Genomic DNA, 22,235 nt, shown 5'->3' with positions numbered 1-22,235 from the left:
ATCTTCTGACCAAATTATATGAAGATCTGACAATAAATGTGGCTTCTTGAGAGTTAAAAAGGCAAATGTTGTCACTGCATGCCGCAAAACGCCTGATGGAAGACGGATAAAAGGCGCTCACAAAAGGTCACCTTGAGCAAATTGTGCTAAGGTGAGCTAAAAAGTATTTAGCTGGTTTAATATGTCTGTTTATTTTATGCTTTTATGTGGTTTATAGAGAAATATCAGTGAAATAAAACTGATATTTCACTGTTTCAAACAGTGAAATAACATTTGAAAATTATCCATATTTTTTACTGTTTTACTGTGAAATGACGTCATTTTTTGATGAAATGACGTCATTACACAAGCGAAATTCTCCGGTAAAACTCTTTTACAATGTAAATAAACAGTAAAAAAAAGCATAAAATAAAAAGAAAATGTGTTGGATTCAGTGGAATGTAGATTTTAATTCACTCGTGATCATAGAAAATTTATATTTTCTATGATCACTTATGAACAAAATCGATACTCCACAGAATCCAACAAATATCCTCTCTATATTTTGATTTATTCCTTCAGTTAGAAACAATATAAAGTAATTAAAATGTTTTATATGGAAACAAACAATAAAATGTCCTCAAATTTTGCAAAAGAGTACAGATATAAAAACACATTAAGATAATTTGTAAGGTTCTAGGCATTGAGTATGCTGTATTGAATACCTTAAATGTTAATTTTTAAATTTAAATTCTTAAAAACAAGTTAAACTGAGAATAAAAAATGTCAAACTCACAGGGATTACAGTAAAAACTGCATTAAGCCTTTAAAACATTGACTTTAAGCTCAAATTGTGCTCTTCTGCAAAAAACAACCCTAGTTTAGATAATGATGTCTTTGATGTGCAAAATAAGACCTTGATATGGTGGAGTCAGGCTTATAGCTTTCAAAAGATAATCAGTGAAAATCTGGCAACTGTAGTTTATTTTGCGAACCCTTTGACTGCATATAAAGTGTTACATTTCATGTTTTGGATTTTTTATGCTGATTGATGTAAATAGTAGCCTTCAATCAACTTTCGCAAACATAGCATGATCTAATGCAAAAGACAATAAAAGAGAACATTCCCAAGCAATTCTATTATTTATAAGGGTTCCAATACTTATTGGGGTGTGTTCCAGGTTTAAAGTCTAAAAACTCAATACAGCAGCTCTTTAAAACCCAGATTCCATTTTTTTATTTTATTATATATTGAGATGAACATAAAGCGTATATATCTCTTGAAAGCTGCCATTTATATAATGTAGCAGGCACAGTTTATTTATTTTCAACTGACAACATGTTTAAGGTCAACAAGACAAAAACACCGTCTTCACAATAATTTATCATTGTTTTCATAACCCCACATAAATATTTATATCATAAAGTAAACAATGACTGTATCAGTGCTCCAGCTAGGCCTAAATCGAAGGGCGCCGCGTACTTGCCCTCCCGAACCTCCGCCCTGCCCCCCCCCCCCCCTCCCCCGAATCTCCGCCCTGCCCCCCCCCCCCCCCCTCAAAAAAAAAAAAAAAATTTTTTTTTTTTTACATATGATAATTCATAAATCTCTTATTACAGTGTAATTAGTTTAATCCTCATTGTAGACATTATATTTGAATGGTTTAATAATAACGGGAATAATACAATTATTTATAACATATAAATTAACATGCAATAGAAAGCATTCCAGAAACACCCGCGCGCTCGAACGTGCCCTTTTCACAAAATACTGCGCGTCGAAAGTGCCCTTTTCACAAAATACTTCGCGTCGAAAGTGCCCTTTTGACAAAAAAGCCACCCTGCCCTTTTCAAATTCTAGCTGGAGCACTGCTGTATATGAGTCACAGGAGATGCTACACTAGGACTCACACTGTTTTCAGACGCAAAAAAACATAAATGTGAATAAATCAACAACTGCAGCAAAATCTTATGCACTGAATATGTATAGAAATCTGTCTGGAATTTTGAAATATACAGCACTTCATCTAAAAGATGACATTATTATATTCATCATGTTAATAATTTGGATAACTGACATGCAATTTCAAGAGAGAATCAATAACAACAGCAATCATTTATTCTGAAAATGCACAAACGATTTTTGCATGTGCATAAACATACTACAATTTGAAGCCATGCATGGAGATTTCATCAGAGTTTTGGCAGAAACCAATGCAAGTTTTAGAAGTGCAGCTTGATGAATTTGAATATATAAACCATTATAATTATGCTGACTATTAAGGAAGTCAACAATATATTAAAGACAAGAAAACATTATTCTACCACGGCACGTTACTTGTTTTCTATATACAAAGAAGGAAAACTACTGTTGGTTATCACCCCGATATACCAACGGTTGTTTAAAGTGACGTCACTTTAAATTGTCCGCGCACATTTTATGAATGAAGACGACGTCATTTGATTGTAATTGTTGTGGTGACGTCACGTTTTCGCGGAAAAGTGGAGGTCGTTGGGTTAATATAATTCTCATTTATAACCTTTAAATCGCGGATAACTTATTAATGAAATCGTGTTAGAATCGAAATAATCAACGGGTAACCGTTGGTTATTGCGGTAATAACCAACGGTATGTCGTTCAGATGCTTGTTATCAAACCACTCAGGCTACGCTCTCGTGGTTTAATTCCTACGCATCGGAACTTCATACCGTTGGTTTTTATTAAGTTCTTTTCGCGTATTAAAGATCTTTGCGGTGCTTAAATAGAATGGTTATCGGGTTTGTTTAAAAAAAGCGCATTTTTTTCCAATAAAAGCGGCGTATACAGTCTATCTGTCAAAAAACAATGGCAGCGCCCAGAGAGCGTCCTAAAAAACTGCAAAGCGTCCAAAACCACGCTTTTAACATATTGTACGCAAATTGAGCCGAAGTTAAATGTTTAGAAAAACATTATAGAAAAGATCTTATACAATGGTGTATGTTCAGTTGCCGACACAGTCGGAAATGCTAAACAAAAACGCGACACAACGGGTCCTAGCTTAAACACAAAGATTGAACGAGTGGAAGGGACAAGTCCCGTGGCTAATCGTTGAAAAGATTGAAGGGGAGAACGGTTTAATATGTAAAAATTCATCTAAGGCATGCAATCTAAGCACAGTTTGGGCATATGAAGGTATTTTAAAAATAAAATTGTATAATACTGAAAAGACACTATTGAACTCGTATAAATAAAGTTGCTAGTATGTTTATTTTGATTTTTTTGCTTGAAAATAACCATTTTTATTTATTTTTAGGTCATTTAGAAAAAATAAGAATTATTTTCAAAAACTTAGAAGTAACATTAAGAATGAAATTTCAGAGTTAAGAATTCTTTTTGAAAATCTGGTAGTAATTTAAGAATTTCACAAAACCTTATCTGGAGCTCTGAATCAGGTCTCATTTTAATCTCACAATGAAAGAATTTGTCTGTTCTGACTTAAGTACATAAGGTAGAGGATTATTAGAATTGCTGAAAATCAAGATGAATGGCGAAAAACAAAAGAAAATCATGCCAAAAACTGTCACATTATAAGAAGCAGCTTCAAGAATATTCTACCAGGATTGTTTGTGATTATTGGATTGGCATTGTTTTGTTTATTTCCAACTTGACCTTTCCAAGAAACTTGGGAGACAATCTTTGGAAACATGTGTTATTTAGACAACAATCGCCGTCAATCTGTTAAACAAATGTTTGTAGACATCAAGGCAATGTCATTATCTGCAAGTAATGAGTAAGAAAGCATTTTTTAAAATGATCTTCAAGGCTCATTTAGGTCCCTAATTACAACTAATGCCAATTGTCTTTAGACTGTCCCTTGCAGGTGTATTCCCAATGATATAAATTAAACTTGCTGCCATGTTACATGATACATGATTCTCAACAAACATAAATTGACTCTGCTGTGGTTCAGCTTGATGCACGCTTATGAACAAGAATGGTCAAATGTGTTTCATTTGTGAGTTGTATTGCAAAACAAGCCTTCGTTACTGATGAGCAGCAAACAGAAAAAACCAGAACAGCGAATTGAAGTCCAGTGCTCTACCAACTGTGCCTGACCAAAGATATGTAAAAAATCCAGATCCATAAATTTTGAAATCCATGGATCCTGCAAACTGCAAAACAACATATAGGCAGTGTTCTTCTCATTAAGTTAAAAGACATGTGAAGAAATTACACAATTATAAGCTCAAAACAAACTTACGCGAGCGTCGTTTTCCTCCAAAGAATAACCCTTCACTTTTTGACCGCCTATAAGGAAGTGAAAGTCGCTTTAATGTACTCAACATGATTTTGTCCCTATTTCATTGTTATTTAGGTGACTTTGGTGGTCCTTTTATAGAAATCAGTGATGTAAGATTGTTTCATATTTTAAAACAGGCAAAAATCCTCTGAAGATGAACATTTTTAAAGCATTATCTAAATTGTATATATTCCATGTCTTATTGCACTTTCATATACCACTTTGTTCATGATGTGTTTTTTGAGGTCGAAACTTGATCACCACAAGCATGTGTACACAGAAAATCATAACAAAGCTTATACAAACTAATATCATCCTTGTTAAATGAGCACACAATTATCCTGTATCGCAAAGGCTCAAAACATACAGAAAATTAATATTCCTGAATGCAATAGCTGCAAATTCCATGTTTCCCACACATGTCTTCCCTGTTGCCACTAAATCACCCCACTAACACATCTTACTGCAATCATATTTAAACTCATCATCACTTTTATCACTGCATTCAGCTTTTCAGGCTCACGCATCAAGAATTTTAATTAGTACAACATTGGCTCATGAAGTTTCCCATCACCATGATTCCTTAAAAATCACTTTAACAATTATATAACTAGGAAATACCGACACTGTTGCCCAAACTTTAATTTCCATGATAACATGACTTACTTTCACACTGAGAACTGAAATATTTTACGACCATTCTTATTCAAAGCTAACAGATGATGAAACAAATGTGTCTTGTTCTCAGAAAACTGGGCATAATGCATGTGTGTAAAGTGTCGTCCCAGATTAGCCTGTGCAGTCCACACAGTCTTATCAAGGACGACACTTTACGCCTAAACTTGATTTTCGGTAAGGAGGGACTTCCTTGAAACTAAAAATACCATAAAAGCGGAAAGTGTCGTCCCTGATTGGCCTGTGCAGACTGCACAGGCTAATCTGGGACGACACTTTACGCACACAAATTAAGCCCAGTTTTCTCAAAACAAGACACAAATAATCCAAGATACTTTTTCAAGAACCATATACCGGTATTAAAACGAAAGGTAACTCATTTTAATTAATGAAAATGTAAAGTTTTATCAACATGTCATCCCATCTGACAACAGAGCAGATATAAGGATTGGACATGTGAGTCACCTGTGGATGATCCCTGCACATAATACATCCATTACCCATTTCTATAATCAATATCTGACATTGCATCATGCACTATTTCTTCCATGGCTTTGATTGATCCCTGACTCCATGCCTCATTATGACCATTACCTGAGCAATTTTGTAAACTAATTTACACAATTATATCACTTAAAATCAATCAGATCTTAGTAATATGAAGAAGTATGTATCTAAATAATCAATTTAGATCATCAAAATCTCCCTGACTCTTGATTTGTGATTTCACTTCATTTGCATGGGGTTATTTACCAAACTATATAATATTGCATGAGATTTTCAAATGTATTTGTTGACAAACCCATAGACTCTGGTGGGGGAACCAAATAGAAGTGTGCAGAACATTGCTTTTTTCACTCTCAAAACTTGAAACTATAAACTTCTTACAAAAATGTTAACAATAATCGGTTAATTGCCATGATTCTAGAGCTTTTGACCCACATGATACATTATTTAGTAGCAGCTCATGAGGTTACACATATTTAATTATAGACAAGGGGAGAAGCACCAATTGAAAAGTAAGATCAATATGGCGCCAATAATTATACTGATCATTTTCACCAAATGATGGCAAACCTAGCAATACAAAGTCAAACGTTTAGTGACAAGTCCAATGACATATTGGGCTGCAACTGAATTTTACCAAAACAAATCATCTGCTCTGACTTATGCATGGGATGCAATGTTTGGATTACAACTTTACAAAGCTTACTTTAACAAATCAATAAACATTTATTTATGATTAGTCGACTCCCAATACAAACAAGAATTGTCAATACTAGAATTAATTTCACTGAAAATCTGATCTGACCAGATCAACTAGATCTTCTGGAATTTAATTTCTTAATTAGTTTAAATCTATTCATTTTAGCCCATTTTCATGGAAAGCTTCAGACTTATTGAAACACTCACAAGTCAATTTCCTGGGCTAGAACCAGTACTTGGTGTCTTGGGGAAGATCTAAACAGGGGCTGTTTGTAAAACATGCATGCCCCCCATATGGGCTCTAAGTTGTAGTGACAGCCATTTTGTAAATATGTTTTTTGTCACTGTGACCTTGACCTTTGACCTAGTGACCTGAAAATCAATAGGGGTCATCTGCGAGTCATGATCAATGTACCTATGAAGTTTCATGATCCTAGTCATAAGCTTTCCTGAGTTATCATCAGGAAACCATTTTACTATTTCGGGTCACTGTGACCTTGACCTTTGACCTTGTGACCTGAAAATCAATAGGGGTCATCTGCCAGTCATGATCAATGTACCTATCAAGTTTCATGATCCTAGGCATAAGCGTTCTTGAGTTATCATCCCGAAACCATTTTACTATTTCGGGTCACCGTGACCTTGACCTTTGACCTAGTGACCTGAAAATCAATAGGGGTCATCTGCTAGTCATGATCAATCTTCCTATCAAGTTTCATGATCCTAGGCATAAGGGTTCTTGAATTATCATCCGGAAACCATTTTACTATTTCGGGTCACCGTGACCTTGACCTTTGACCTAGTGACCTGAAAATCAATAGGGGTCATATGCTAGTCATGATCAATCTACCTATGAAGTTTCATGATCCTAGGCATAAGCGTTCTTGAATTATGATCCGGAAACCATTTTACTATTTCGGGTCACAGTGACCTTGACCTTTGACCTAGTGACCTCAAAATCAATAGGGGTCATCTGTGAGTCATGATCAATGTACCTATGAAGTTTCATGATCCTAGGCCTAAGCGTTCTTGAGTTATCGTCTGACAACCACCTGGTGGACGGACCGACAGACAGACCGACCGACAGACCGACATGAGCAAAGCAATATACATCCCTCTTCTTTGAAGGGGGGCATAAAAATGCTCCCTCAGTGGGGATCAAACCCGTGACCTCCCGGGCGCTAAGCTGTCCATTACACCACAGGGACCTCTTAATTGCTTAATTGTAACAAATATTCATATTTTCCCCAAAAAATAACCTTTCCATATTTTTTTCACAACATCAATGTTATTTCGAAGTCTCTATGAAAAACAATTCACGGTAATATGCCAACTGAATGCAAATTGTAGGCAAACAACTGTCATCTTGATACAGTTCTTTTTCTCAACATTTTGGTACCATGAACTATTCATTCACGATTGGGAATTTAATTTCAATTTATTTTTAATTAGGAAAAGTATTATTGCTTTATTTATAACTTTAAATCAATATTTATAAAACTTACATTAAACACTTTGCATTAAGCTCATTTTAAACAATAATGTGTGTAATACTTAGACACTTTGCACACTAAAAAATACAAGTATATGATTTGAATACATCTTCCATTTCTTATAAATTTTTCAACAGTTCAAGTATATGATTTCACTTTATCTCCAATTCAAACTTTTGTCAATCCCCATCATGCACACATTGAGCTGTAATCAAACATGAGCACACTCTGGCAGTACCAAGGATATCCCTTGCCACCTCATAAACCCACTTAACTAGAGCAATTTACTATCAACACCACCTAACCCAGGCATCCTTATATAAACCAATCTTTTCACTCCACAAGAGTGGCATACTGGCCTGAAATTGTTCAAATTGTACCTGTGTTTTAAGTATCAAAAGCACTTGTTACATTTTCTTCAAAAAGAGGCAATCAATAAGATCCCCTGTGTGACTTATCATTGAATCAACAGCAAGTGGTAGATAGGTGAGGAAATTACCAAAACAGCTATCTCTGTATGCCATTTAAATACACTGTAAGATTTAATATAAATTCATTGGAAACAGTCTTCAAATGGTCCTGTTGTGTTTGAATGCAACTTTGCTCCAGGTCAAGGATTTTTGTATATACTTCACCCTTTGCATGCTGGGAAATATGTTGTCTGCTGAATTGCTAAAATAAGCATTTTCTTCGATTTCTTTTTAAAGAATACTATCAGATCAGCAAACAGTTTGGATCCTGATGAGACGCCACATTCTGTGGTGTCTCATCTGGATCTAATCTGTTTCCAAAGGCCTTCAAAATTCGGTTCCAGCACTGAAAGAGTTAAAAAGGATTATTTTTCACAGTGTATGACCCTCATTGCTCAAACCAATATGTGCCAATACTTTTCTATTTCTTAAGCTTAACTGACACTTTTCAAGCTTGTGCAACAGCAACCTATACATGATTTTGAAAAATAACCATCAATGCAAAAACTAGTACAAAATCCATCAATGCAATACTGGGCCTTGCACAACAGCCATCAATTCATGACTTTTTACAATAACAATCAAAGCACAAACTTGTACAAAAGCTATCAACGTACAAGCTTGCACAACAGCCATCAATGCACAAAATTGTACAACAATACTCAATGCACAAACTTGTATTAAGTTTCTTTAAGATTTTTAAAAAGATTTAACTACTTGACCTAGTTTCTAGACACATTTGACCCAGATTAAAAATTGGCCTTGATTATGTAAAGATCAATATTCTGACCAAGTTTCATTAATATTTAGATACAAATGGGGCATTTAGAAAGGTAAAAAGTGGCAACAAGGTTTTTCAAAGATTTAACATGATGACCTGAATTTGGTCTAAATTTTGTCGCGATAAACATCATCCTGCTACTTCTCTAAATGTACAAGTATAGCAAATACCAAAGTACATGCAAGCTATCATCATCCTGCTACTTCTCTAAATGTACAAGTATAGCAAATACCAAAGTACATGCAAGCTATCATCATCCTGCTACTTCTCTAAATTTACAAGTATAGCAAATACCAAAGTACATGCAAGCTATCATCATCCTGCTACTTCTCTAAATGTACAAGTATAGCAAATACCAAAGTACATGCAAGCTATCATCATCCTGCTACTTCTCTAAATGTACAAGTATAGCAAATACCAAAGTACATGCAAGCTATCATCATCCTGCTACTTCTCTAAATGTACAAGTATAGCAAATACCAAAGTACATGCAAGCTATCATCATCCTGCTACTTCTCTAAATGTACAAGTATAGCAAATACCAAAGTACATGCAAGCTATCATCATCCTGCTACTTCTCTAAATGTACAAGTATAGCAAATACCAAAGTACATGCAAGCTATCATCATCCTGCTACTTCTCTAAATGTACAAGTATAGCAAATACCAAAGTACATGCAAGCTATCATCATCCTGCTACTTCTCTAAATGTACAAGTATAGCAAATACCAAAGTAAATGCAAGCTATCATCATCCTGCTACTTCTCTAAATGTACAAGTATAGCAAATACCAAAGTACATGCAAGCTATCATCATAAAAGTTTGATCTAAATATTACCATTGACCTGTCACACAGTCTGTTACTAGCAATGTCTAGCAGACAGTCTGAGACTGTCTGAGACTAGGCAAAAAAGCAGTTATTGAGGACTTGACCCTGTCACAATTCCAGACAGACTTTAATTACGTATACAGGACACAGCAGAGCAGAAATGTGAAGTTTATGGTAGATGTTTCAAGCTCTATAATATTGAGTTTTATGCTTTTTATCATTTGCATCTGTATAATGTCATTATAGTCAGCAAATTCTGACAAAATATATTTTTTGACAATTGTTATTTGCATGCATCTGGGGTCACATAACAAGAATGACCTTGTTATATTTATACAACATGAAAATAGGACATGAATCACTTAATTTAGTTGTTACCAGCAGATTACATATACAAATAAAACCTTCAACAATATAATCATTGAAATTGTGACATAAGTCATTTTTCTACTGGGTTACTTATGTGACAGTGCGATCATCAACCTTCGCTTCAAGATTTTTTCCAAGCCAATCACCAATTTGTTTAAATGCACCAATATGTTAAAATGTAATTACATAACATGTGCATAGTTCAGTCAGATATAACAAAATATATTAGCCATAAAAGAGTAAATCTCATGCCTGTGGGTACCTACCAGAGGTCAGAATTAGGTCCATGTACATTCCACACACCTTACTGATCATGCCTGACACTCTTGCTGTTTTCCTTTTCTGTCCAAAATGGAGCTTATTCATAAATGGGTTTATGTAATAATGTTATTAATAATTTAACAGGAACTTGCATCAATTTGATAAAGGAAATATTTCCTTTATTGGAAATTCAATGTGCAACCACTTTAACTGAGCAAAGCTTCATGAAACTTACCAGCCTCCGTCTAATTGTAAGTCCTACATTCAAAAGCACAAGACAATTTTAAATATAATGCTTGAATAGTTCTTAACAAATCGTAAGCATTTTGGACAATTGACCATGATGCAAAATAATTATGCTGGTAAAACATAAAACACTTCCAACTGAATAAAAATTAAATAACTTTGTTGAAAACCTAGTATAATATATTAAAATGAATTCATCGAAATGTCACAATAATTTGTCTTTGTTTTGTAATTTCAGCTACAAACATGCACAGTTATTCCATTTCAGATTTAATTTTTAATGATTCAATTGACTTGCTGCAAATAAAATAGTTTTTTTTTTATAGTCCATCTATAGATACTGCTCCTCATTATTCTCTATAAAGCCTGAAAATCCCACACTTCAGAAATAAACAGACACTTTCTGGTACCGATGTCTGAAAGTTCTTAGGTGTCACTATGCTTCAATAACTGATCAATTTGTTCACTCAGTGCTCAGATGTCTCTATAGACAGACTCCGACCGTGTATGTCAAACCACTCCAAACTATTGTAAAACATATTAAAAAACCCAGATCAATACAAGCTATTAGCGTCAGTCAACTAACAGCCACAGCAAATTATATTTATGTCTCCGGTATAATGATAACTTTTTAATTACCAGGCAATATAATTCAAATGCCTCAATAGCTGAAATTAGCACAATAATCCATTATTTACAATCATTTGTGTTTCTAAATCAGACAAATAATGAGAAGTGACAAAATCAATAGTAATATTTTTTACATCACCTGAGTTAAAAAAAAGACAAAACATAATTTTATGTTTTCTTGATACATTGAAAACTGTCAATTTTTTTCCCAAATTTATTCAATTTATCTGAAATTTATCATGCAGCATGGACATTGGTCAACACATGAAATGGCACATAAACAATTGTCAAATATAAATGTGTGTTGCTTATAAATTGCTTTAATACATAAACTGGTCAACAGACACCAATTGTAGAAGACTTTACCTTATGATCTAGTGTTTAACATCACAAGTCAAGGATTCAAACAGGGCCTTTGTATTGTGAAGATAGACATTCTCATTCACAGCAATTGTTCATGAAGACCAAGTCATCAATGAGGTCTCTCGAGAAACAATGTTTTTTAAGAGTTGACCCAGAGCTCCAGATAAGGTTTTGTGAAATTCTTAAATTACTACCAGATTTTCAAAAAGAATTCTTAACTCTGAAATTTTATTGTTAACATTACTACTAAGTTTTGGAAAATAATTCTTATTTCTTCTTAATGACCTAAAATAAATAATAATGGTTATTTTCATGCAAAAAAAATCAAAATAAACATACTAGAAACTTTATTTATACGAGTTCAACAGTGTCTTTTCAGTATTATACAATTTTATTTTTCAAATACCTTCATATGCCCAAACTGTGCTTAGATTCCATGCCTTAGAGGAATTTTTACATATTTTACAATTAAAACGGGTCTCCCCTTCAATCTTTTCAACGATTAGCCATGGGACTTGTCCCTTCCACTCGTTCAATGTTTTTTTGTGTGTTTAAGTTTGGACCCGTCATGTCGCAATTTTGTTTAGCTTTTCCGACTGTGTCGGCAACTGAACATACAACATCGTATAAGATCTTTTCTATAATGTCTTTCTAAACATTTAACTTCGGCTCACTTTGCGTACAATATGTTAAAAGCGTGTTTTTGGACGCTTTGCAGTTTTTAGGACGCTCTTTGGGCGCCGCCATTGTTTTTTGACAGATAGACTGCATACGCCGCTTTTATTGGAAAAAATGCGCATTGTTAAACAAACCCGATAACCATTCTATATAAGCACCGCAAAGATCTTTAATACGCGAAAAGAACTCAATAAAATCGATACGAACCGATGTAAAAATAATATTCGTAACTTGATTTTGTAATTCTTAATGGTACGACAAGATTTTAAAATAAATATGTAACGAACTTGAAAATAATTCGTAATTACGAAAATACGACCCTTATCTGGATCTCTGTTGACCTAATGACCTAGTGTTGCTGTTTTTCATGATACCCTGATAAAAACTCAGCCTTGAATTTATTTGTTATACATATTGCCCCTAGATTTTTTAACAAGAGCACCGCCTTGCGGGTGCAGACCGCTCATCTATTTTTCTTTTTAAAGGTGTAGGGGCCTATCTCAATTTCAATCACAAAGGAGGGAGGGGTGGAGAGGAGAGGGGTGTATAGTGTGGGGGTGTGGTCATTTATTACATTATCTTCCAAAAATGCAAAAAAAATATTGTATTTTTTTTTGGGGGGGGGGGGTGGATGGTATTTAAAAAATAAAATAATAAAAATAAATATTTGTGTTTTTAACCATGTTTGAAAAAAACAAGAGATGTGTTTGTCAGAAACACAATGCCCCCTTATATTGCGTCGATTTGAATTTTTGTATTTTTATTTTACCTTTGACCTTGAAGGATGACCTTGACCTTGAACTTCCACCACTCAAAATGTGCAGCTTTATGAGAACGCCGCTTTGAAATATAAAAAAATGACCTTTGACCTTGAAGGATGACCTTGACCTTGAAGGATGACCTTGACCTTGAACTTCCACCACTCAAAATGTGCAGCTTCATGATAACGCCGCTCTGAAATTATTATGTTTAACCTTTGACCTTGAAGGATGACCTTGACCCTGAAGCATGACCTTGAACTTCCACCGCTCAAAATGTGGCTTCATGAGAACGCCACTTTGATTTTTTTTTTTAATTTTTTACCTGGAAGGTTGACCTTGACCTTGAACTTCACCACTCAAAATGTGCAGCTTCATAATAACGCCGCTTTTATTTTATTTTTATTTATTTTTTACCTTTGACCTTGAAGGATGACCTTGACCTTGAAGAATGACCTTGACCTTGAACTTCCACCACTCAAAATGTGCAGCTTCATGAGAACGCCGCTTTGAAATTATTTTTTTTGACCTTTGATCTTGAAGGATGACCTTGACCTTGAACTTATACCACTCAAATGTGCATCTTCATGAAAACGCCGCTTTGAATTTATTTATTTTTTGACCTTGAAGGATGACTTTGACCTTGAACTTCCACCACTCAAAATGTGCATTTTCATGAGATACACATGCATGCCAAATATCAAGTTGCTATCTTCAATATTGAAAAAGTTATGGCCAATGTTAAAGTTTTCGGACGGCCAGACACCATAAATTTGACATTTGACCTTGAAGGATGACCTTGACCTTCACCTTTCACCACTCAAAATGTTCAGCTCCATGAGATACGCATGCATGCCAAATATCAAAATGCTATCTTCAATATTGAAAAAGTTATGGCCAATGTTAAAGTGTTCGGACGGACAGACACCATAAATTTGACATTTGACCTTAAAGGATGACCTTGACCCTTCACCACTCAAAATGTGCAGCTCCATGTGATACACATATATGCCAAATATCAAGTTGCTATCTTCAAAAGTGAAAAAGTTATGGCCAATGTTAAAGTTTTTTTCGGAAGGACGGACAGACTGACTGACATACTGACGGACAGTTCAACTGCTATATGCCACCCTACCAGGGGCATAAAAATTATTTTTTGGGGTGGGGGGTGGTATAGTGTTAGGGTGTGGTGGTCATTTATTAGATGATCTTTAATTTAAAAAATAATAATAATGGGGGGGGGATTGAGGGGGGATTCGGGGGGGGGGGGCCAGGGGATGATTTGGGTGGAGTCTATTGTGGTATGTCAGGTAAGAGTTGTTTTGTCAAAGTATCAATCGAATCTAATCATAAATAAAGAAGTTATGGCAATTTTAGCAAAATTTAATAATTTGACCTTGAGAGTCAAGGTCATTCAAAGGTCAAGGTCATTCAAAGGTCAAGGTAAAATTCAACTTGCCAGGTACAGTAACCTCATGATAGCATGAAAGTATTTAAAGTTTAGAAGTAATAGCCTTGATACTTTAGAAGTAAAGTGGATCTAAACACAAAATGTAACCATATATTCAAAGTTACTAAGTCAAAAAAGGGCCATTATTCCGTAAAAATGACAACCAGTGTTATGCAACTTGTCCTTTACTGTCCCCTTATGAAAGTTTGCGAGTGTTCCAAGTATGAAAGCAATATCTATGATACTTTAGGGGTAAAGTGGACCAAAACACAAAACTTAACCAAATTTTCAAGTATAAAGGGCCCATAATTCCGTCAAAATGCCAGTCAGAGTTACATAACTTTGCCTGCACAGTCCCCTTACGATAGTTAGTAAGTGTTGCAAGTATGAAAGCAATAGCTTTTATACTTTAGGAAAAAAGTGGACCTAAACACAAAACTTAACCAAATTTTCAATTTTCTAAGTATAAAAAGGGCACATAATTCTGTCAAAATGCCAGTCAGAGTTACATAACTTTGCCTGCACAGTCCCCTTATGATAGTTAGTAAGTGTTGCAAGTATGAAAGCAATAGCTTTGATACTTAAGGAATAAAATGGACCTAAACACAAAACTTAACCAAAATTTTCAATTTTCTAAGTATAAAAAGGGCACATAATTCTGTTAAAATGCAAGCCAGAGTAATCTAACTTTGCCTGCCCAGTCCCCTCATAATAGTAAGTAAGTGTACCAAGTTTGAATGCAATAGCATTGATATTTTATGAGAAAAGTGGACCTAAACGCAAAACTTAACCGGACGCCGACGCCAACACCGACGCCAACACCGACGCCAAGGTGATGACAATAGCTCATTTTTTTTTTTCAAAAAATAGATGAGCTTTAAAGAATTAAAAAGGTGATGCATGTGACCCAGATATGCATTTTGGCTGATGATATTGTCACGAAAAACATTCTGACCATGTTTCTTCAGTATTGAGTGATGACAAGGTTTTTCTAAGATTGACCTGGTGACCTAGTTTTTGAATGCATGTGCCCTCATTTGGCTTAGATATTGTCTAGTAAAACAATCTGTACAAGTTTCATCAAGATTGGAAGAAAAATATGGTCACTAGAGTGGTTACGAAGTACAAGTTGACATTAAACACCAAAAACCCACAGATATTGCAGCACTTACTCTGCCATTCGCCAAATTAGCCAATGGCTACAACTGTTTCTTCATTAAAACTTAAAAATAGCAAAAAATAGAAGAATTTTGCCATAGAAACGCAAATTTGGCTTAAGAAATTTTTGAGCCAGAGGATTAAAACAGCTCACCTTGAGCACTTGGTGCTCAGCAGAGGTAAATACCATGCTTACACCAAAAAGCTGCACAGCAGAAATCAAAACAAATAGATTTACAGCTTGTTTATTTCCTAATTTTTTTACCAAAACATTGTAACAACTGTAAGTGGAAACCACTAACTAATTGTTACTAACAAATGCCAAACTTGGTGAATCCAATTTTATAAAGCAGTTGATAAAAACTATCCGTAAACGATCAGTTGTAATTAACATGGTTGAAAGACGAAATAATAGCTTTCTTTAACATGCAGATTGTCTATCACTAAATTACACACAACAGAATTACAGTTATGATACCATGTGAACTTTTCCATCATAACCTATATGTTTTTGCTTTTGTAAAACAGAATTCCAACGAAATTTCCATAAAACCCAGACAAATGATTTTCCACAATAAAATTGTCTTTCCCATTGAATGCAATTTCTCTGGTGAAAGCCTTGCACAATCTCTGTAGTTCGATTTAAGATTTTCTAAGCACATTTTGCGCTGGTCAATATTTTCTGAGACAGAAGTCCCTTTGCCCAGACAATACATTTTCCAGATTTTACACTAAATTTTACTGTCTGAATTTGAAACATGAACACAAATAATTGTCTACAGCCAACTGAAGTGAAACCACAGCTTTTCACACAACCAAACACCCAATTCTCAGACCATATAGGGGCATTACAGCAATTATGAACATTGGATAGTAAAAATTTAACATTAACAACTTTATATCATAAATAACAATGCAAGCAATGTTTGATGTTGTATGTTGAAAAGTGCTGAAGTTCTTGGTCTGGAATTTCAACATTTAGTAGCTAGGTGTAATCAACAATAGACCAGTGTGGACTTCTTTAAAACTGAAGCTATTTTTATTTGTTTATGTACATAGCCAAATGAAATTCAAAGAATTAACACAAATATATAATAAAACAATTCTTAATTCACAAACCACCATGTGAAAAGTACCTGTAGCAGACCAGTTGGGAAAAATTACAAAAAAACTAATGAAATCAGTAAAAATAATGTTGTGAAATGTTGAAAAGAGAAATTTTTGGTATTTTTTGCTTTGTACTTTATTGCACAAACCCATTTAAATATTCTTATTTTGGATCAATTTAATGCTCATTTGGGACTGGAAGTCTTCATGTTTCATAGACATGTAATTGTTCAATAAACTGTGATCCTTACTGATGCACTTATAGGGCCTTGTTTGACACGCACTTATAGGGCCTTGTTTGACACGCACTTATAGGGCTTTGTTTGGCACCTCCTCAGGTTCGCCATCATCAATAGTTTGCTTATTAAGACATATTTTGACCATGGCAGGCATGCATTAGGCTGATGTCCTCGTTTATTTATTTATTTTGTAATTATTATTGTTAATGATTTTATTTACAAAGACACATTTTTAAAGTTAAAAAAAAAATCAAGACTGTGGTGATGAAATTTAAGCAAAAATGGCCTGGTTGATTGAACATGCTGTTAAAGTTAAACCGAATAAATTGAGCAAGGTGCTAGTTGTTATACAACTTATCACACCTATTTATTCTATTGCCAATAAATATATTTTGGAACAAAATTGACACAATTTTCCATCGTTTTGGGATTTTTTTTGACAGCACTTGGGAATTTTGTAGTGCTGTTTACTTTATAAAGACGGGAACAAAATCTGTGTATGAGAAATTACAGTGCTGTGAATGGTATAAGGGAAACAACTTTTACATAACATTTCTTCTGGAAAAATTGCCTCCCTTTGTTAACAAAACAAGAGCTTTGTCACATAAGGTACTAATAAGATAGCACCACTTAAATGTTTGGGGCAATTAACGCATGTGGATCACTGGGGATGAAATAGGTGCCTTTGACATCTACACTTCATAGTGACGAGACATATTTGACATTACAATTCTATTGCTTGAAAAATATGGAAGAAGTTCGCTCCAAAAACCTATAACATGTTGTGCCACAAACAAGTAACATTCATGGTGGACTGGCAACCAACACAGCAATCCCTCTCTTTCTTAACCTTTATTAGCAGCAGCATAATCAGGGGTGTGAATGAGGTGAAGTCCGAGGGAGGAAAATTCTCTCTACTGATTTTGACTACGTAAATCGCGTGAAGAACGCAATTATAAATCTTAAAACAGCCATTTAAATAAGCACTTTCTCAAACTTCATTACAAGATTATTTTATGAAAACCTTTTTAACTTCAAACTTAGCATATTAGCAGGGCTCAGCCTAGGTTCAAACTTGAGGGAGAAGTGACTCCCTTCTCTCTTCATTAATGCACAAAATGAGAAAGTATTGACCCATTGAAACTATAGAAACAAGGGCTGTTTGTAAAACATTTATTCCCCCCCATATGGGCTGTCAGTTGTTGTAGTGGCAGCCATTGTGTGAATAAGTTTTTTGTCACTGTGACCTTGACCTAGTGACCTGAAAATCAATAGGGGTCATCTGCCAGTCATGATCAATGTACCTATGAAGTTTCATGATCCTAGGCCTAATTATTCTTGAGTTATCATCAGGAAACCATTTTACTGTTTCCAGTCACCGTGACCTTGACCTTTGACCTAGTGATCTAAAATTCAATAGGGTTCATCTGCCAGTCATTATCTATGTACCTATGAAGTTTCATGATCCTAGGCGTAAGCATTGTTGAGTTATCATCCGGAAACCATTTTACTGTTTCGAGTCACTGTGACCTTGACCTGTGACCTCGTGACCTAAAAATCGATAGGGGTCATCTGCCAGTCATGATCAATGTTCCTATGAAGTTTCATGATCCTAGGCGCAAGCATTCTTGAGTTATTATCTAGAAACCATTTTACTGTTTCGAGTCACTGTGACGTTGACCTTTGACCTAGTGACCCGAAAATTAATAGGGGTCATCTGCCAGTCATGATCAATGTACCTATGAAGTTTCATGATCCTAGGCATTAGCATTACTGAGTTATCATCCGGAAACCATTTTACTATTTTGAGTCACTGTGATCTTGACCTTTGACCTAGTGACCTAAAAAAACAATAGGGGTCATCTGTCGTGAATGTACCTATGGAGTTTCATGATCCTAGGCATAAGAATTTTTAAGTTATCATCCGGAAACCATTTTACTATTTCGAGTAACCGTGACCTTGACCTTTGACCTAATAACCTAAAAATCATTAGGGGTCATCTGCCAGTCATGATCAATGTACCTATGAAGTTTCATGATCCTAGGCCTAAGGGTTCTTGAGTTATCATCCGGAAACCATCAGGTGGATGGACCGACGGACGGACGGACCCAACCGACATGTGCAAAACAAAAATATACCCCCTCTTCTTCAAAGGGGGGCATAAAAATAGGTAAATTTACGACATGCATAAATCAAGCGACGCGATGTGCGAGCATCAAGCACTGTTCACATATGGTTATAACGACCAATCAATGAGCGACTTGATTATTAGTAAATTTACGTAGTTCTCTATAGTTTCAATATGTCAATACTATCTCATTGTGTGCATTAATACCGATGTTGTTTTTAGATAAAAATACTACATGCACCCAGTTGCAGGTCTGAATTTTGTTATGCCACATGCATGCTTTCCAAATTCCATGCGTGGAACTTAACTCTGTCTGCAACAATTTCGTGCTCTTATTTAAACACGGGTTTTACAATGCATCATGTATAGTGAATGGTGCAGATGCCTACAAAGGGACTTAAATAATATTATCAGGTGGCTGTAGAAGAATTGTGCAATTCAGTTCTATTTATGGACATGATGATATATACTTGTACTGAAATTAAATTGTTATCGCATACAATTTGTAACAGGTAGTTTTCACAATTTTCTTGCCATAAGTAATTAATTCTTCACAATTTGCATTTAACTTCTCATAAGGAACAATTAATGTTTACGCAATTGTTTACAGTAAAAAGGTGTGATGATGATACCCGACACCGTCTTTCATGTACTGTTTAATTACCGTTGGATATTACATAAATTTTTAAACTCTAATTCCTTGTATATCAAACTGCGATAAACACTAACTTACTGATATCAATGAAAAATAATGATCGTCAGTTAACCCTGCACCTATACACATTCTTGCTACCGATTGGATCCTGAACAGCACAATTTTATTTTGCGACTGGAAAGTTACCCGAGAATTTCTTGTGGTACATCTGTGTCAGCATACATGACTGTGTAATGTGACTTTATTATTGGATACTCTAATATCTCTTATCGGTGGGTGATGTATTACCCCATGTCCCTTTTATGGCTATAGCGCAGAGCGCAGTTAACAGAGTGAATAACCAGATTAACTGTTGAGATTTGTACGTCCTGTGTATTAGAAAACAGTATACATGCCAATGATCAGACATTCAAGTGACTTCCACCATTTGTAAAACTATCTACCACTGCCGATTTTGGGCGTAATTTACGCCCGGACGTCCATTAACGGAAGGGCTGCTTCATTCTTAAAATTATCTGTATTATTCATAGTTATACAAATAATATTATCACTAATAAATTTCATATCATATACAAATCAGTGTTTTTCATGGTATTTCTCTAAAAAAACAAATATGCAGAAAGAAAATAACTTTGACTTAAGTATGTTTATCTACCAATTGAAAAAAGTCTATATTTTTCCCAAATAGGACCTAAAAATTCACAATTTAAAGTTTAAATATTAAAAAAAAATAGATTTCAACATTTGTCTCTTATCCAGCCATATCAGTTCAACCTTTAAAAAATAATTTTTTAGCAAAACAACAACAACACAAATCTCCCAATTTTAGTCAAAAGGCTGCAAATTTTTCTAATTCAAAGGGGCCCGGCCCAATTTTATAAAATGGCGATAAAAAAGCACTGTACTGCATATTTTCTTTCGTGGTTTTCAAAATATATAGAGGATATTTGTTCATGTCAGTGTAAGATCGTTTGTTATTTCACGACTAAAAAAATATTTTTTTATGATCACGAGTGAAATAACAAACGATCTTACACTGACATGAACAAATTTTCTGTTTCTTTAATGCCTCTTTTTCAAGAAAATAATTAACAGCTGTTTCCCTTTTGCTAAAATGTTACCCTTTCTCGAGTTTCTCGCGTGGCGTGCCTCAATACATTGATATGACGTCATTTTGTTGACAAAATTACGTCATTATTCCAGGGAAATTCTGCAGTTAAACTCTTTTACAATGTAAATAAATAGTAAAAAAGCATAAAACTAAAAGAAAAATGTGTTGGATTTGGTGGAATATCGATTTTGTTTCACTCGTGATCATAGAAAAAATATAAACAAGGATATAAACAAGGGAAGTACATCTTGATATGATAATCTAAAAATAGAAAAAGGAATTCCGAAAATTTGTTCTTTTCATCGGTGAGTGAAAAAAACAATTGTGTTATTTTCACTGCTGTTATTTCACTGCAGAAATGTCATATTTTATCATTAGGTTTAAAAGAAATTGAAATCTCTGACATTAACATGCATTGAAAAACCTGCAGCTTATTCATACTTTTGCTGCAATCAAAGTATTTAAATCTTTCAATGGTATTTATGGTGTACATGTAAATTAGCACACATTACACTGTTAATTTACTCAGTGTTTCAAAGAAAAATTAAGACGGAAATAAATATGTTAACATGAATAAATGAAAGTAAACACTTGTTAAAAAGCCAAGTATTTAAATACAAATATAATTATCTAAGTTTAAATTGCTAATGATTGCGACTTTACACATTTAAAACCCATTAGAAACTTATTCATATTGATAATATAACAATCAATAGATAAAGCACTATACACTACGCGACACGTGATTTTTGCCTTATTCGCGGAGTCACGTGGACAGTTTGATTTTTTTGTGGAAAATCACAGAGATTTCAAGTGATTCGTCACTCCCCCATCGTGCGAGTGCAAGATAATCTTCGCAGTGATTCCTTAAAATTTTGTGGTGATTCGCCGCGATTCGCCCTGATGGCAGCGAATATCAGTGACATTGATGATTCATCAATTCATGCATATAAACAGAATCGTATAGATAACTGTATGCATACTGCTTTTCTAATGTTTACATTTATCTGATTATCCAATATAATTACAACATCACTCATGAAACAAGATATGTGTTTGTCAAAAACACTATGTCCCCTTTTGCGCCGCTTTGAAGCTATATATTTGACATTTGACCTTGTAAGATGACCTTGACCTTTCACCACTCAAAATGTGCAGCTCCATGATATACACATGCATGTCAAATATCAAGTTGCTATCTTCAATATTGCAAAAGTTATTGCAAATGTTAAAGTTTGGGCAAACAAACCAACCAACAGACAGGGCAAAAACAAGTAATGGTGGACATAAAAATAATCTTGAACATTTATGACGATAAATATGTTTAAGAATTTCATAAACACAACCACGTGCCAACGCCATTTTTCAG

The 22,235-nt window shown here is 34.6% G+C and overlaps 1 protein-coding gene across 13 annotated transcripts in view; it reads right to left on the bottom strand.

Moving 5' to 3' along the window:
* LOC127859483 (arf-GAP with GTPase, ANK repeat and PH domain-containing protein 1-like) overlaps window positions 1-22,235 on the bottom strand; it is a 119,291-nt gene that overhangs the window by 89,344 nt on the left and 7,712 nt on the right. The gene's annotated exons all lie outside the window — the stretch shown is intronic.

The sequence above is a fragment of the Dreissena polymorpha genome, chromosome 15 (assembly GCF_020536995.1).
Source record: "Dreissena polymorpha isolate Duluth1 chromosome 15, UMN_Dpol_1.0, whole genome shotgun sequence".
Classification (NCBI taxonomy): Eukaryota; Metazoa; Mollusca; class Bivalvia; order Myida; family Dreissenidae; genus Dreissena; species Dreissena polymorpha.
Note: the sequence above shows the minus strand (reverse complement) of the source record. Positions and strands in the feature narration are given on the sequence as shown.